The following is a 19,431-nucleotide window of genomic DNA, read 5'->3' on the forward strand; positions in this document are numbered from 1 at the left end:
AACATAACCTTAAACTGGATCCCATCCCATGTTGGAATCCCATTAAATGAGAAAGCTGATGAAATTGCAAAATTGGCAACTCGTCATCCAGTGATACATAAAACAATTCAACCCAGCCTAGAGAACATAAAAAAAAATTACCAAAAAACTCTCACATCTCAACAAAGCCTACCTACACCAGAGAATAGCTGAAGGTTCGCCCTCTTTTTTTTTTTTTTTTTTTTTTTTTTGAGATATATACAAGAGTTGTTACATTCTTGTACAGCCACTAGTACGCGTAGCGTTTCGGGCAAGTCCTTAATCCTATGGTCCCTGGAATACGATCCCCTGCCGCGAAGAATCGTTTTTTCATCCAAGTACACATTTTACTGTTGCGTTAAACAGAGGCTACAGTTAAGGAATTGCGCCCAGTAAATCCTCCCCGGCCAGGATACGAACCCATGACATAGCGCTCGCGGAACGCCAGGCGAGTGTCTTACCACTGCACCACGGAGACTGCTAGACTCTGCAACATGGTATCTTCAGGAAACCAAATTAGAAAGGTTAAATATCCCAAAAGTAATCCACAGGGAAATAGCAGTTAGGTTATATAGACTTACGTCTAGGTTACATATGCAACTGGGAGATTGGTGAACCCCGACAGAGAGTGCATCTTCTGCCAAAACGTCACAGAAAAAGAACACTGTTTCCCAAAAACGGTGGGTTTTCTGAGTGGAAGAAAATGTATGTCTGGAAGCCGACTTTAACCGCCCCAAGCTGCGCGCGCATTGACCCGAGGTTATATAAACCGGGACGGAGACGGCGTGGGCCCCTTTCCCCAAGCCAGCAGCTGCTCTTACATAACGACTCACTGCTGCTCAGCGAGTCGTAAACACAGAAGTTTAGCCCGCTCAACTGTTCTCCCAGCATGGACCCTACACCAGTTCCTCTCGACACCGACGAGGAGCGTCCCGTCAGGGGCGTCCTGCCCTTCTCAACATTTAAGGTAGTGTTTGTGTTTTGTTGGCGCGTCGGACCAGTGTTTGTCTCTGTGTTGGCGTGCGCGCTCTGATGCACGCCTGCTGGTTCAGCCTTGGTGACCAAATGCAGGTGCAGTGGTCCTAGAGGGGGTGGTGCCCCTCGGTGTTATGGGGCACTGGGTTTTCTCCAGTAGGTGGCTGTAATTTGGAGCACACTCGGGAGGAGGCCTGAACATCCCACCCCCACCCTCACCCAGTCGACGTGAGGCTTTACATTCAGGTTTGTTTTAACTTTTGCTTATTGCCAATAAGTTATTAGGTAAAGTCAGCTAGGTTAGGCTAGCTGCCGAGTCACAGGCCTCTGGCCCCTAGCTTTGTTTTCATAGATTTGTTTTCCCACAAGTTTCCTTATTTACTACTGAAATTTATGCAGTGTTAAGCTGCATGTTTCTTTAGCTGGTTTGTTTTAACTTTTGGTTTTTGCCTATAAGTTAGTAGGTAAAGTTAGCTAGGTTAGGCTAGCTGCAGTGTCACAGGCCTCTGGCCCCTAGCTTTGTTTTCATAGATTTGTTTTCCCACAAGTTTCCTTAATTTACTACTGAAATTTATGCAGTGTTAAGCTGCATGTTTCTTTAGCTGGTTTGTTTTAACTTTTGGTCATTGCCTATAAGTTAGTAGGTAAAGTTAGCTAGGTTAGGCTAGCTGCCGAGTCACAGGCCTCTGGCCACTAGCTTTGTTTCATGGACTTGTTTTTCCATAAGTTTCCTTAACTTATTAATGAATTTAACGCAGTGTCAAGCCCATGTTTCTTTTGCAGGTTGTACATTTAGGTTTATTTAACTTTTGCTTTTGCCTTTAAGTTATTAGGGAAAGTCAGCTATAGGTTAGGCTAGCTGCAGTGTCACAGGCCTCTGGCCCCTAGCTTTGTTTTCATAGATTTGTTTTCCCACAAGTTTCCTTAATTTACTACTGAAATTTATGCAGTGTTAAGCTGCATGTTTCTTTAGCTGGTTTGTTTTAACTTTTGGTCATTGCCTATAAGTTAGTAGGTAAAGTTAGCTAGGTTAGGCTAGCAGCAGTGTCACAGGCCTCTGGCCCCTAGCTTTGTTTAAATAGAATTGTTTTTCCATAAGTTTCCTTAATTTATTATTGAATTTTATGCAGTGTCAAGCTGCATGTTTCTTTAGCTGGTTTTACATTTGTTTGTTTAACTTTTGCTATTGCCTTTAAGTTATTAGGTAAGTTAGCTAGGTTAGGCTAGCTGCAGTGTCACAGGCCTCTGGCCCCTAGCTTTGTTTTATGGATCTGTTTTTCCATAAGTTTCCTTAATTTACAGTATTAATGATTTTTATGCGGTGTCAAGCTGCGTGTTCCTTTGCTGGTTTTACATTTATGTTTGTTTAACCTCTGCTTTGCCTTTTATGTGATTATGTAAAGTCAACCAGGATGTGTTAGTTGTAGGCGTCTCCAGACGCAACCCGTTCTCACACAAGACAGCACATATATGACTTAATGCTTAAAGTCAATATGTTGAATATGAATTAGTAAATATGTGATATATTCCCAGTTACTTTTTTTTCCAAGGCCCAAACTCTTCCTCACGTACCAACTTGCGTCTCACGGTACCCGTCCGTCAACCTAGATAGCAGAATAGTCGTGATTGGTTCAATTATAAGGAAAATTGTACTTTTCAGGTCCCACATGGGTTGTGAAATTTACCTACTATTGTCCATGCTCTTAGAATATTATAGATCAGCTACTTCCTATTGAAGGTTCGTAGTTTTGTTTTGAGAAGTATTAGTTGTTCTTAGTAAATTATAATAAGCACTAAAAATTATTACATAGAATAACAGTCCTTCACCAATCAATATTATATACCATAGTTGGTGCTTTACAAATCTTTAAAGAATGTTTTGTAGGAACGCTAACAGAAAACGATGGTTCATTGGAATGTCTATGGGGTAAACTACTCTAAACAGGATGGTATTGTGTCTACTATACCAACTACAGGATCGGTATATTGTCCACTACCACCTGTTAGGTGAGTAAGGGGGTGCAATACCACCCATAGGATGGGTATGAGGGTCACATCCACCCAGAGGATGAGTATGGGGATCACATCCACCCACAGGAAGGGTATGGGGTCCAATACCACCCACAGGATGAGTATGGCGTCCACTACAACCCACAGGATGGGTATGGGGCTCCAACCACCCATAGAATGGGTATGGGGCTCCAACCACCCATAAAATGGGTATGGGGTCCAATAACACCCACTGGATGTGTATATGGCGTCCATTGCCGCGTGTCGAGCTCGAAAACCGCAGCATTCATCTCAGAACCATGCCTATTTCACGCAGATTTCTTAATAAACGTAAAAGTTTTATATGTCACAAGAAAGATAGAAATATAAGCTTCATTCTAAATACCTTACCATGGGCATATTTAAATTTAAACCGAAGATACGTGTACTTTTATAATAGCCGAGCTCCGACCCCGGACAGATCGATCGACCGAGCAACTCTCTCTCAGAACAATGTTTATTTCACGTGAATTCGTTAGTAAACATATATGTTTTATATGTCTCAAGAAAGACAGACATATAAGCTTCACTTTAAACACTTTACTATAGACATATTTAAATTTCTAATGAAGATTATTGTATTTTAAAAATTACGGAGCTCCCACCCCGTACAGACTGAACGACAGAGCAACTCTCTCTCAGATCAATGTTTATTTCACGTAAATTCGTTAATAAACACAAATGTTTTATAAGTCTTAAGCAAGATAGAAATAAGAGCTTCATTTTAAATACATTACAATAGACATATTTATAGCTCAAGTGAAGATACATATGTTTTTATAGTAGCGCTCAGTAGCTTGTCGGGCATGGAGTGCAGACGCCTACGCACTTGCCGATATATTGTATAATTAACAAAGATACGCTAATAAAGCCTAAAATCTTATATGCCTCCAGAAAGACCGATATATGAACATTATTATAATTGCACCAAATGAAATATATCATGTTCGAGAACAAAGATATATCAATTTTAAATTAAGTTTCGACTCTCTCTCGGGTGAGAGAGATGGGGCGACTCTCGCCCCATCTATTGGAGATTCTGTGCACTAAATACCCAAAGCTACTCAAACCCTCCTAGCATTATTTAAGTAATGAAGTAATATGGTATATTTACTCACTATAATGTGGGTGCTGAATGCAGAACATGAGAAAACATATATTTACTCCAAACTAATATAATTTCATTATGAAATAAGTAGCATCAAAGGAAGTCGATGATCCAAGCAGCAATGTTGTGGAGCGACTTATCCAAGATATATCGTTGTTTGGAAAGTGTTTGTTGGCATATCCAGTTGTCGCACTTCTCTGCTCAAATTATCACAAATTTAAATTATAATGTTAACAAGTAGAATACGTATTTTTAATAAAATCTAACATAACTAGCCAGAAAACATTTAACATTAATTAAAAAATATATGTTTGGAAGTTAAATCGACTTCATAGGACAATGGTTTTGTTATATATACTCGTTATTCGTTGACATGCGTTCGCTACTTAAACTACCATGTACTGTACTTATGTAAAATCTCCCATGTCTCTTCGCTCATCTCACCGAACCCTACAGGCTCTGTGATATATTGTTTAATTAATTGAGATTCACAAATAAAGCTAATAATTGTATATGTTATCAAAAAGGCAGAGCTTAGTTTAGTTCATTTATTATGCACTCCATACCCATCCTATGGACGATAGTGGAGTGTTACAGAGGCACATAATGGGCTCAGGGAATGAGCCCCACAATTCATATAGCCAAGCAAGTTATAATCTTGATAAGCTAGTTACAAAAGTCAATGCACATTGTCACATCAACAATGGGCTCGAGTCCGACCACAAGTACAGTTAATAATTAAAGCAACTGACATATATGGAGGGCTAGTGTCACAATTGATATGTTTATCCTACACATAACCCCCTCTCCCCCATCCAATGGGCAGGGGTGGATAGGTTACAATCAAGTTTTTTTTTGCGTTTTATTCAGAGATTAGGTATTATTAGGTGAGGAAAGATATTCATATTTTAAAGAAGGTTTCTTGGCTCTCCATTTGTAACAAACTTACACATTGATGGAAAATATACACCCTTTTGAAAATCAATATTAGTTTGATCTAGATATTGTAATTAACGAAAGTATTTATGTCATCAGAAAGGTAGAAATATAGGATACATTTAAAATCCTTTGTCATAAATATAACTGAAGTGAAAACGAAGATATATGCGTTTTGATAGTTACTTGATGGCTTGCTCTGAGAGTGTGAAGCCCTGCACACCAGCCAATAAATTGTATAATTAGTTTCCATATATTTTAATTAATCTTAAAAATCTATATGTCAGAAGAAAGGAAGATGTAGTCGTTAATGTGACAACATTTAAAAATATTTATCTCTTAAGTTAAATAAATAATACCACCTTATCGCCGGTGTCCGGACACATGAAAATTACCTAGGTATCAGTATCCAGCCAGGCGGGGATCACAGGCTGCACAATACTGATAAATTATATAATGCACTTCTTGTGGTCGATCTCGAACCCATTTATGATTTGACGACTTATAGTGAATTTTGTAACTAGCTCATTAAGATTGTATCTTGCTTAGCTAAATGAATTGTGGGGTTCGGTCCATTCATTTTCTTTCTTTATTATGCACCCCATAATACCCATCCTGTGGGCGGTGGTGTAAAGGATTACAGAGGCACATAATCGGTTCAGGAACTGAACCCTCTAGTTCGTTTAGCTAAGCAAATAACAATCTTTTGACGCTAGTTACAAAATTATTAATGTACACATACTTATGCATACATGTACATATACATACGTATACATATATAAATACACATACATATTTAATCACCCACACAAATACACACATCAGTAATTTTTTGTGTCACAAGTGATTCAACAAGAGGCTCACAACAGTCACTATACAAGGCACTTTACATCTATGAGGAGTCGCACAGTTACTAGTCTAGCTCCACACCCACCCAACTGGGCGGCAGCTTTACAGTCATGTGCTCCACACCCACCCAACTGGGCGGCAGCTTTACAGTTACCTGGTGTTATTCTTCACCTATATCTTTTTCTGGTTAATCCCTATTTACATTATGCAGTTCAGGTTTCGTCGTCATACTATAGTTTTTAGTTTAGTTAATTTATCACATAATGGGTTCAGGGACTGAACACACAATTTATTTATCTAAGCAAGTTACAATCTTGAGGAGCTAGCCACAAAATTCATAACACATCGTCACATCAACAACATGTGTTCGAGATCGACCACAAGTACAGTTTCTAAATTAAGCAAATGCTATATGTGGAGAGCTAGTGTCACAATTGATATGTTTGTCCTGCACATTTCCACAGTAGTTTGCTTGGGTTTGCTTGGGTACATAGACAAGAGACTGAACTTCAGCACCCACATACAACACATAAAGGGATGCTCTGAGAGAGAGAGAGAGAGGGAGAGTAAAAATATCCACTGAGGTCTGATTAAGTCCTTTTGGGGACCTTAATCATTAGGACGTTCAATGATTAACGCAAAGTGAGGCGTATTCAGATGGTATATTGACAACATTCAGCATATCTCATAATGACCTAGTAGTACTTGGTGCACAAATACCTTTTCCAAAGGAATCGCAAAACATAATTAAACACAACTGTACCGTACAGTGTTATATATTTATTTCAGTTTGAACAATTTTTAACATTAAAGAATAAATCCTTTAATTGGTTGAAATTGGTTTTAATATTCGAAATCTAATTTGTTGATGTTAAATAATATAAGGTTCAAATTTATTAAGATACATACTTTAAAAACTATTTCTATTTGAAATTTAAATAACATTAAAAGAGTACAGAATATAACAAATACCGACTATATAAAAGACCTGATAGTTGCAGCACTTAATTATGCTATTGTAACACATTGAAAGTAATAACATTATTTGATTCAGCAAAGCATTTGGTAAGGTTATAATAATAATAATAATAATAATAATAATAATAATAATAATAATGTATTAATTAAGTATTTTAAATTATAATTTACAACTTGCTAGCGCACAATAAACAAATCCACGAATCATCATTACATTCTGTAACACCTACACATGATCCATGGTGCCAAATATTGCAACGGTCACAGCATACCATCAGCTTCAAATCATTTGGCTTTCTGCAAATGCAGTACACTTCCATCGAGCATGACCGGATGATTCGTTTTCTTCTCAGTGTCTGAGCTGCAGGGAATGAGATGAGACACTTTCCTTTAAAGTTCTCTTGAAGATGTTGTCTCATTCTGCATATCATACGAGGTTCACCGGATCTACACCACTTGCAAGTGATGCAGCAAACGCCACAGCATATACCCCACTCATACTTGAGTCCTTGTGTCTGCTGACATTCATTATATTGCATATCAGCTTATCATCCTGGCAATTAGCAAGAGCATACAAGATAACTTCAGTAGATTTGGATGGTAATTTATGCCTGGTGTCGTATATGTTAATTTGTCCAGTTACTCCAATGTTGGAAACGGTGGCCCAGTGACAACCATCAACTTGGATACTTTGAATAAATTCACCAATTGTAACTGGCCAGGAGAGGTCCCGCTACCACGCTGGGTCATGAAGGCCTTCTAGGCTTGGCACAGTTTGTTTGATGAGGTCACATGCAGATTTTATATGAAGGTCAGAGAGCTGTACATTTGTTCCAATGTTCATTATCTCGTCATTTGTTAAATAATTTAACATTGTCGAATGTGAAGCACTGTTATCACTCTCCTTATTGTTGCATTGGTGTGAGGAGTGGCAGTGATTGGTTCAGTTTATTTTTTTTTTTAAATAGGGACATAAATTTGTACTGCAGATACCAGTACAGTTGCACCGTTTCTTTATATATTTTATACTTGGGTTAGCAAGGCGAGACGCTTCTCTTAACGTGATACTGTTGGTATCAAATAGAAATAGTTTTTAAAGTATGTATCTTAATAAATTTGAACCTTATATTATCAACATCAACATATTATATTATTTAACATCAACAAATTAGATTTCGAATGTTAAAACCAATTTCAACCAATTAAAGGATTTATCCTTTTTAAATGATTTAATTAAAGGATTTGACACAAAAATCAGTATGAAAATTACCTCGGCTGTGGATATTGAAAAACTTCAAGCTGATATTAATTTAAAGTAAGGAGTTTAAATATCACAGGAACTGTAGGTTAATGTGTGACATAAGTGAGGTTAGATGAGGCATCTACAAGCATCAGCTGATGGAGTGTTGTGGAGGCTGGTGGTACTATGTCCAGATGTTGGAGGGTGGATTTGACTCTCCCACCCTCCCTCCCCCTCCCCCCCCCCCACACATTGACCGCAGTACGTCTAAGGTTACTTTCCACTCTCGCTTACCAAGGGTATAACCCCCGCCCCTCCCAACACACACACATGCATCAGATTCTTAACTTACAATATTTATGATTTACCAATTTATGTTACTACACTGACTGTCAATTTCACAATATTGTATAAACTTTGATGAATCGCTCGTCTATGGGTCATCCAATAATGTTAGCAGACTTCTAGATGTTACCACTGCTAGGTTTAGGCTCAGCTACAAGTACCTCTGGAAGTTTGTAACATCTGCTGATGTAGATTTGACTAAATGTAAACTCTGTCAGCAGAACTATTCGCATACTTTGCGTCATTATATAATGGAATGTGAAAAATCGCGGAATTTAAAGATAACAACATCAATAGTGTCCATGAAATGTGTAAGTACTTCATTCATAATGATGTGCTGCTCGAAATCTTAGCGAAGTATCCAAAATTTGCTTACTGTAGGTAATGCATACACATGACTGTAAAGCTGCCGCCCAGTTGGGTGGGTGTGGAGCACATGACTGTAAAGCTGCCGCCCAGTTGGGTGGGTGTGGAGCACATGACTGTAAAGCTACCGCCCAGTTGGGTGGGTGTGGAGCACATGACTGTAAAGCAGCCGCCCAGTTGGGTGGGTGTGGAGCACATGACTGTAAAGCTGCCGCCCAGTTGGGTGGGTGTGGAGCACATGACTGTAAAGCTGCCGCCCAGTTGGGTGGGTGTGGAGCACATGACTGTAAAGCTACCGCCCAGTTGGGTGGGTGTGGAGCACATGACTGTAAAGCAGCCGCCCAGTTGGGTGGGTGTGGAGCACATGACTGTAGAGCTGCCGCCCAGTTGGGTGGGTGTGGAGCACATGACTGTAAAGCTGCCGCCCAGTTGGGTGGGTGTGGAGCACATGACTGTAAAGCTGCCGCCCAGTTGGGAGAGTGTGGAGCACATGTCTGTAAAGCTGCCGCCCAGTTGGGTGGGTGTGGAGCACATGACTGTAAAGCTGCCGCCCAGTTGGGTGGGTGTGCAGCACATGACTGTAAAGGTGCCGCCCAGTTGGGTGGGCGTGGAGCACATGACTGTAAAGCTGCCGCCCAGTTGGGTGGGTGTGGAGCACATGACTGTAAAGCTGCCGCCCAGTTGGGTGGGTGTGGAGCACATGACTGTAAAGCTGCCGCCCAGTTGGGTGGGTGTGGAGTACATGACTGTAAAGCTGCCGCCCAGTTGGGTGGGTGTGGAGCACATGACTGTAAAGCTGCCGCCCAGTTGGGTGGGTGTGGAGCAAGACTAGTAACTGTGTGACTCACCATAAATGTAAAGTGCCTTGTATAGTGACTGTTGTGAGCCTCTTGTTGAATCACTTGTGACACCAAAGATTACTGATGTGTGTATTTGTGGTGGTGATTAAATATGTATGTGTATGTATATATGTATACGTGTGAATATGTACATGTATGCATAAGTATGTGTACATTAATAATTTTGTAACTAGCGTCAAAAGATTGTTATTTGCTTAGCTAAACGAACTAGAGGGTTCAGTTCCTGAACCGATTATGTGCCTCTGTAATCCTTTACACCACCGCCCACGGGATGTGTATTATGGGGTGCATAATAAAGAAAGAAAATGAATGGACCGAACCCCACAATTCATTTAGCAAAGCAGGTTACAATCTTGATGAGCTAGTTACAAAATTCACTATAAGTCGTCACATCATAAATGGGTTCGAGATGGACCACAAGTAGTGCATTATATAATTTTATCAGTATTGTGCAGCCTGTGATCCCCGCCTGGCTGGATACTGATACCTAGGTAATTTTCATGTGTTAGGACACCGGCAATAAGGTGGTATTATTTATTTAACTTAAGATATATATATTTTTAAATGTTGTCACATTAACGGCTACATCTTCCTTTCTTCTGACATATAGATTTTTAAGATTAATTAAAATATATGGAAACTAATTATACAATTTATTGGCTGGTGTGCAGGGCTTCACACTCTCAAAGCTAGCCATCAAGTAACTATTGTGACGGTAACGCGTTGGTGTTCGGCTGTTTAAGGCTAGGGGTATGGCCTCGTCACATAGTTATAAAAAAAAATAGAAAAACTGGAACTTCGTCTGTGGTAAGGTAAGGAGAAGACACACAAAACACAAGTAAAACTTTAACAATGAAATTTTAATTACGTTAAATAAATCAAAACATGAATAAAATGCACAAACAAATTCTTATAATAAAATCAATGAATCAAAATAATAAGAATACTTAAATGACACAATGAAAAGTTACGTTAAGGCAAAATAACAAGAAGTGCAATACAAAAGTTAAGTGGGAGGTGCTGGAATATTGGCTTAAAGCCACCACCTCTCTCAGTACACGCTAGAGTCTAGCTGGGAGGTGTGATGGCCACGAAAGCACTGAACATTCTGAGGACTGATGTTGGGGCGACCCCAGACATCAGGTAGTATTGGGGGGGGGCGAGGCAGGTGCAGCCAGACCGGCGACCAATCAGCGGAGCCGTAGCGATCAACGGGTAGTTTGGTGGTTGGAGTTCGAACAGGTGGCTGGCTGCATACGTTTTGCTCACCCTGGCAAGCCTTGCTGGTGTTGTTGTCGTTGTTGGACATTTCTTCCATAGTCGTATTATATAATTGTGACGACGTAGTTATGAAGGGAAGAGCAGGCTCAATCTCTTGAAGGAGATTATCGTCACACTATCAAAACGCATATATCTTCGTTTTTACTTCAGTTATATTTATGACAAAGGATTTTAAATGTAGCCCATATTTCTACCTTTCTGATGACATAAATACTTTCGTTAATTACAATATCTAGATCAAACCAACATTGATTTTCAAAAGGTTGTATATTTTCCATCAATGGAGAGCATCAGCCAAGAAACCTTCTTTAAAATATGAATATCTTTCCTCACCCAATAAGATCTAATCTCTGAATAAAACGCAAAAAACGACTTGATTGTAACCTATCCACCGCTGCCCATTGGATGGGGGAGAGGGGGTTATGTGTAGGATAAACATATCAATTGTGACACTAGCCCTCCATATATGTCAGTTGCTTAAATTATATACTGTACTTGTGGTCGATCTCGAGCCCATTGTTGATGTGACAATGTGCATTGACTTTTGTAACTAGCTTATCAAGATTATAACTTGCTTGGCTATATGAATTGTGGGGCTCAGTCCTTGAGCCCATTATGTGCGTCTGTAACACTCCACTATCGCCCATAGGATGGGTATGGGGTGCATAATAAATGAACTAAACTAAGCTCTGCCTTTTTGATAACATATACAATTATAAGCTTTATTTGTGAATCTCAATTAATTAAACAATATATCACAGAGCCTGTAGGGTTCGGTGAGATGAGCGAAGAGACATGGGAGATTTTACATAAGTACAGTACATGGTAGTTTAAGTAGCGAACGCATGTCAACGAATAACGAGTATATATAACAAAACCATTGTCCTATGAAGTCGATTTAACTTCCAAACATATATTTTTTAATTAATGTTAAATGTTTTCTGGCTAGTTATGTTAGATTTTATTAAAAATACGTATTCTACTTGTTAACATTATAATTTAAATTTGTGATAATTTGAGCAGAGAAGTGCGACAACTGGATATGCCAACAAACACTTTCCAAACAACGATATATCTTGGATAAGTCGCTCCACAACATTGCTGCTTGGACCATCGACTTCCTTTGATGCTACTTATTTCATAATGAAATTATATTAGTTTGGAGTAAATATATGTTTTCTCATGTTCTGCATTCAGCACCCACATTATAGTGAGTAAATATACCATATTACTTCATTACTTAAATAATGCTAGGAGGGTTTGAGTAGCTTTGGGTATTTAGTGCACAGAATCTCCAATAGATGGGGCGAGAGTCGCCCCATCTCTCTCACCCGAGAGAGAGTCGAAACTTAATTTAAAATTGATATATCTTTGTTCTCGAACATGATATATTTCATTTGGTGCAATTATAATAATGTTCATATATCGGTCTTTCTGGAGGCATATAAGATTTTAGGCTTTATTAGCGTATCTTTGTTAATTATACAATATATCGGCAAGTGCGTAGGCGTCTGCACTCCATGCCCGACAAGCTACTGAGCGCTACTATAAAAACATATGTATCTTCACTTGAGCTATAAATATGTCTATTGTAATGTATTTAAAATGAAGCTCTTATTTCTATCTTGCTTAAGACTTATAAAACATTTGTGTTTATTAACGAATTTACGTGAAATAAACATTGATCTGAGAGAGAGTTGCTCTGTCGTTCAGTCTGTACGGGGTGGGAGCTCCGTAATTTTTAAAATACAATAATCTTCATTAGAAATTTAAATATGTCTATAGTAAAGTGTTTAAAGTGAAGCTTATATGTCTGTCTTTCTTGAGACATATAAAACATATATGTTTACTAACGAATTCACGTGAAATAAACATTGTTCTGAGAGAGAGTTGCTCGGTCGATCGATCTGTCCGGGGTCGGAGCTCGGCTATTATAAAAGTACACGTATCTTCGGTTTAAATTTAAATATGCCCATGGTAAGGTATTTAGAATGAAGCTTATATTTCTATCTTTCTTGTGACATATAAAACTTTTACGTTTATTAAGGAATCTGCGTGAAATAGGCATGGTTCTGAGATGAATGCTGCGGTTTTCGAGCTCGACACGCGGCATTTACGCCATATACACATCCAGTGGGTGTTATTGGACCCCATACCCATTTTATGGGTGATTGGAGCCCCATACCCATTCTATAGGTGGTTGGAGCCCCATACCCATCCTGTGGGTTGTAGTGGACGCCATACTCATCCTGTGGGTGGTATTGGACCCCATACCCTTCCTGTGGGTGGATGTGATCCCCATACTCATCCTCTGGGTGGATGTGACCCTCATACCCATCCTGTGGGTGGTATTGCACCCCCTTACTCACCTAACAGGTGGTAGTGGACAATATACCGATCCTGTAGTTGGTATAGTAGACACAATACCATCCTGTTTAGAGTAGTTTACCCCATAGACATTCCAATGAACCATCGTTTTCTGTTAGCGTTCCTACAAAACATTCTTTAAAGATTTGTAAAGCACCAACTATGGTATATAATATTGATTGGTGAAGGACTGTTATTCTATGTAATAATTTTTAGTGCTTATTATAATTTACTAAGAACAACTAATATTTCTCAAAACAAAACTACGAACCTTCAATAGGAAGTAGCTGATCTATAATATTCTAAGAGCATGGACAATAGTAGGTAAATTTCACAACCCATGTGGGACCTGAAAAGTACAATTTTCCTTATAATTGAACCAATCACGACTATTCTGCTATCTAGGTTGACGGACGGGTACTGTGAGACACAAGTTGGTACGTGAGGAAGAGTTTGGGCCTTGGAAAAAAAAGTAACTGGGAATATATCACATATTTACTAATTCATATTCAACATATTGACTTTAAGCATTAAGTCATATATGTGCTGTCTTGTGTGAGAACGGGTTGCCAGACGTCTCGTCGGGCCCGTTTAGCCCGCACGTTTGTCACAGACATTGTCGTAAGTCCGGTGTAGCCCGGTACATTTGTTCCCAGTTTTTTCGTCCGGCTGGTATAGCCGGCACGTTCGGACCCAGACGTTTTCGTCTGGCCGGTGTAGCCCGGTACAGTTGTTCCCAGACGTTTCGTCCGGCTGGTATAGCCGGCACGTTCGTACCCAGACGTTTTCGTCTGGCCGGTGTAGCCCGGTACATTTGTTCCCAGATGTTTCGTCCAGCTGGTATAGCCAGCACGTTCGTACCCAGACGTTTTCGTCTGGCCGGTGTAGCCCGGTACATTTCTTCCCAGACGTTTCGTCCAGCTGGTATAGCTGGCACGTTCGTACCCAGACGTTTTCGTCTGGCCGGTGTAGCCCGGTACGTCAATTCCACCACGTTTCGTTCGAATGCTGTAGCACAATATTCCCGTGTTTTCCTTGGTCGCGTGTACCAGATGTTGGTCTGCCTGGAGTGCCCGGTTACGCGGGCCCCTTCCTCATCCCAAGTTTTCAGCGTCCAGCATAACGCCTGGCCGTGCGGTCTGCCGCTTGAGCTACTTCAAATCAAATGTTTATTTAGGTAAGGTACATATATACAAGAGGGTTTACGAGTAATGGATTTAATTCTAATTATTGCGGTCAATTTTAATTAATTCTGTTCAATTTTATTACATTCCTTTATTTAGACTTTCAGCTTGATTAGTTTCATTACGCGGCAAATTTAGGAAATTTATAGCATTGCTTACACCTCCTGCCTTAAAAAAAAAAAAAAAAAAAAAAAAAAAAAAAAATCTATTCGTAAAAGAATTCGTATTTCCATGTCAATTTAGTAAACAGGAGCCCGCTCCTGTTTTGGTGATTTACGTTCCTCCATCATTAACCAAACGCTTACTAAAATAACTTGTTATATCCTTAGCCTCCCAGTCATGACGTGTATTAAGATTAAAGTCTTCCTCAATTTAGCATGGAGCAAGCCTCTGACTTTAGATTATTCCTGCACTTGTTTTATGAGCCATTTCCCTCAGCAATTTGTTACTGCAATTTATGCATTGCGTTTGCTCCATGTTTTATACAACTTTTCTGCCGCGATTAAACTTTCAGTTTATTCCTCAATTTAGTCGGAAGGTACTGCTGCTTCCCAGCTGACGTCCTTCCTGTGACGAGTTAAGCCGGCGATGTTTCAGTTTTATTCATTTGGTCATATAGCTAGGCGGCCTCCCAGGCCGCTGGTTTATCCAGACGTGTTGTCTGCCCGGTGTAGCCCGGATGTCACTGCGGCCTCCCAGGCCGCTGGTTTACCCAGACGTGTTGTCTGCCCGGTGTAGCCCGGATGTCACTGCGGCCTCCCAGGCCGCTGGTTTACCCAGACGTGTTGTCTGCCCGGTGTAGCCCGGACGTCACAGCAGCCTCCTAGGCCGCTGGTCGCGGAGTTCCAGCTGACGTGTCTTTTTTCACTCCTTTTCGTTATTGTATTTGGTTGTATTTACCTCGGCTCAGTGTTAATCCCGTTTCTCTAGAGAGTTATAGTCCAGCTTCATTTTGAGCATACTTTGTTTTGCAATTTATAATTATTTATAATTAATTATAGTTATAATTGGTTTATAATTTTATTATTTACACCATTTATTTAAGATTATTCATGTAATATAATTTATTACATTGTTAGGCTTTTACAACGACGTTGTCCCAGCCGGTGTTGCTCCTGCGGAGGATGGGCCAGCTGGTGGCTCGGCCGTAGCTGTTGCAGCGGGCGCCCTCACAGACTCGGCTAGTTTCAGCAGACGATGTTACAGCTGCTAACACCCCAGTTCCATCTTAGGCTTCCCGGCAGCCGATGCTTCAGTCAGGAACCTCCAGCTGAAGCGTTCCACCCGACGTTGCGCCCAGCAATTTATTTTTCTTCAATTCTGCGGCACTTGCCGTCATCGGTTATTTACGATATTACATTGTATTCTTACATTGTACGATTATTTACGACATTGTATTCTTAATATTATTCCTTATTACAGTTACTGGATGACGGTTCCCTGCCGTCGATTTCACTTTGCTCCTGTTCTAAAAGATGTAGCCGAAGTTCACGGCGCACTAGCTGCGGCTTGCAGACGCTCGTTGACAACACAAGACTACACTCAGCGGCCACTTAAGGCAGACTCCTTGGCTTCTATCCAGCCCTATCACCCGTCTGGAGGCAGAGATGGGATGGAGACCAAGGGTAATGTTCCCCGCTCACATTCTACATCCGCTTAGGACACAAGCATGTTATAGATTTGGCTTTAAGAATTGGTTCTTATTCCATTTTATGGTTTATGTATATATTGCTTTATTGTATATACCCGTTCTTGGTATATGTATTGTTATATTCAAGATTTATAGTGTTTCGTATTATCCCTGTTTATAGTTGCTTTGTGCTTCTTTGCTGTTCTCCTACTGGCTTTCTCCCACCTTTGCTCTTAGCAAAGGTACTTCCCCCTTCTGTTTGCTGGAAGATTCTTAGATTGTTAGCCCCCTTCATTGCTTCAGTATAATTGTTCGGAAAACTCTTTATTCATCCAGGATTGTTAATTAAGGAATCTCTTAATTCCTGTGCCGGGCTCCCTCCCCCCGTTTTACGTCTCCGTATTGATTCAGCTAGGGTTTCCCTCTCGTCTGTGCCCTTGCCTGTCACGATAACACTGCGTGCCGCTTCCGCCCACCCTTACTGCCTTATATCTTTCAGCCTGGGGGAGGTGATCTACGCAACAAAAAATCGACGCACGCTCCGACTGGACCAGGTATCGCTTACATGGTCAGGAATCGACACTCTTCGGATCCTACAAGCGCAGTGCAGGGCGCACGCATACCCTAGCCCAGCGGGCGCCCCCGGCAAGTTCTACCCGGCCTGTGCCCAGTGAACAGGCAACACTTCCTCAGGGCGATTAATTCGCGCCGCCCTCGCAGAGATAGGCTCGCCTTCAGCCGACCACGCACTCTTACCTTTAGAATTGACAGGGCCACTCGGCTCTCTTGACGGGCTAGCCATCGGAGTTAACGGCGGGTCCAGCAACCAGCTGCAACACCCAGCTGACTACGTCCGGGACGTTGTTGCACTGCCATTCTGAGGCCTCCTTGCGACCAGCGGGCCTCGCCCTTCGGGGGGGGGGGTCCGGCCAGCTGGCCTGCGGTGGGGGTGCAGCGCCGGTCCCCAAGTGTCCCGCTGTCCGCAGCTAATCCTTTGCCCAGTCTACGTGCTAGTAAGAGTAAGGAACCCCTTCTCCTTAATCCTTCTCCCGCTGGCCCTCCCGGGATTGGGGGTGCTCCGCCGGAACCCCCAAAGTGATAAGCCTGCAGATAGCTAAGAAATATTCCCATGAATTGTAATTAGTCTAATTAATGCAACTTTCATTTACTACCTATGGATGTAGTTATTAATTGTAATTGATCTCTACTTTATCATTAAGGATTATTCATTATAATTATTCCTTAATACTTTATTGTTATGCACTAGTCAATAATTATTTATCATTCATCCAAATTAGCTATTGGATTCATTAAAATAATTGCTTATCATTATACTATTTGTTATTATTAATATTTATTATATAATAATAATTTTATCTATTAATTTGTTATTTATTAATTTATATAATAAATTAATTTATTATATATTAATTTTATATATTAATTTATTATTCATTATAAAATAAACAAGTCCCCAATCTGAGCACGTCTTCTTCCAACCTCAGAAAAAGCCATTACTTCACTATCTTCTGGAATGTGAAGCAACAAACGACCTTAGAAGAGCTTTAAGAGTCCCTGAATCTTGCAGTGGCCATCCTGAAGCCATCAACACAGCCACTCTCCTGGTCAACAAAGGTGTCCAGCAGCTGGACACCCTCATAAAGACTGTCAAGCAGTATCCTCCCCCGCGATAACAGCTTGACGATTAAATGCAACCTCAGAATACTGAAAAGAATTACTGAATAAAAAAAAATTGTACCACTTACGGGCTATTCATGCCCGTTCCACCTCTTGGGTGGCTTAATCTTAATTAATCAATCGCTTCCTTCCACGGGAGACATCTCCCGTCACGCAGGGTGCAATCGCATCTCCACAGATCTCCAGTATCAGCTGTTGATACTGGTAATGGCTCAAAAGGGCCTCCACTTACAGGCTATTCATGCTCGTGCCACCTTTTGGGTGGCTTAATCTTCATCAATCAATCAATCGATCAATCATTTGGTCCACGGGAGACATCTCCCGTCACGCAGGGTGCAGTCGCACCTCCACAGATCTCCAGTATCATCTGGAGATACTGGTAATGGCTGAAAACAAATTAACAATCACATTTTAACATAAAAAAACATAACATAAACTGCATGCATGGGAGTTATGTGGAACTCTGTAACATTGCATACATGAACCTTCAGGTACAAACCCAGTGTATTTACCCATGCAGTTTTCCTAAACTTAAATTTTTTCAAAGTTTTATAATTTGCTAAGTTCTGTCTTGTGTTACTTTTAATGCCCTATTAATGTCCCCTTTGTTATGTTATATTCCCCTCTACCATATATCATTCCTAATTCTTTGCCTTTCTAGAGAATGTAATTTAAGCTTGGACAATCTTTCTTCATATGACAGGTTTCTAATTAGCACTTTCGCCCACTAATGATGAAGTATGGAGTCAAAATTTTAGCTGCTAAATGTTCACTAATGACGAAGTATGGCATCAAAATTTAAAATATTGGCTAAAATTCAGGTTTTTATAAGATTTTTTGGGGACTGATTTTAAACTGCTCACCAACGTCTTCCCAATTTGAACTACAGAAGAACAAAGGTTACCATTTGTATATGGATAACTATTATAACACGGCAAACACAAAATGTTTGTGGACCGTTTTTAAATGGTGCCACAAAAGTAACTATTTATATAAATATGTATTTCTGATGTTGTTAAAACCATTATAAAACATTGCACTTAGCAGGTTGAAGTCTGTTGCCGAAAAGTCATAACATTGCACTTAGCAGGTTGAAGTCTGTTGCCGAAATGTCATAACTGCATTTAGCAGGGTTGAAGTGTTAACGAAATGTCATAACATTGCACTTAGCAGGTTGAAATCTGTTGCCGAAATGTTCCGTTGCAACCCGCTCTCGCTGTAACATAGTTCGCATGTGGCTAAAGGCTTAGCTGCGAATGTTATAGTTCATCTGTGGCAGATTTCCAGTAATTTCCCATCACCAGTCACCTGCCCTTCGTCACGCACGGTACATGTCTCATAGTACCTGTCCCATCACCGTAGAGAGAACAAGGCGCCGTTTGCTCCAATTTTAAAGGATAATTTGATTTTTCCAGCCAAACTTTTGACGTGAACTTTACGTACTATTTTCCATGTTATTCGAATATCATGGATCATCTGCATCAAATTGAAGGCTCGTAGTTTTTTTTTGTTTTGAGAAATCTTAGTAGTTTTAAGTAAATTATAAT

General features: G+C 40.3%; 1 long non-coding RNA gene across 2 annotated transcripts; it reads left to right on the top strand.

Annotated features, from left to right (window-relative positions):
* Nucleotides 1-476: 476 nt before the first annotated feature.
* Nucleotides 477-17,519, top strand: LOC138363020 (uncharacterized). 2 transcript variants are annotated; one of them, XR_011227984.1, is made up of 3 exons: nucleotides 779-985; nucleotides 15,979-16,181; nucleotides 16,686-17,519. It is a non-coding gene; the product is annotated as an uncharacterized lncRNA (long non-coding RNA). The 2 variants fall into 2 exon arrangements; XR_011227983.1 differs by having other exon boundaries at nucleotides 477-985; nucleotides 15,979-17,519.
* The last annotated feature ends 1,912 nt before the right edge of the window (nucleotides 17,520-19,431 follow it).

The sequence above is a fragment of the Procambarus clarkii genome, chromosome 10, assembly GCF_040958095.1.
Source record: "Procambarus clarkii isolate CNS0578487 chromosome 10, FALCON_Pclarkii_2.0, whole genome shotgun sequence".
NCBI lineage: Eukaryota > Metazoa > Arthropoda > Malacostraca > Decapoda > Cambaridae > Procambarus > Procambarus clarkii.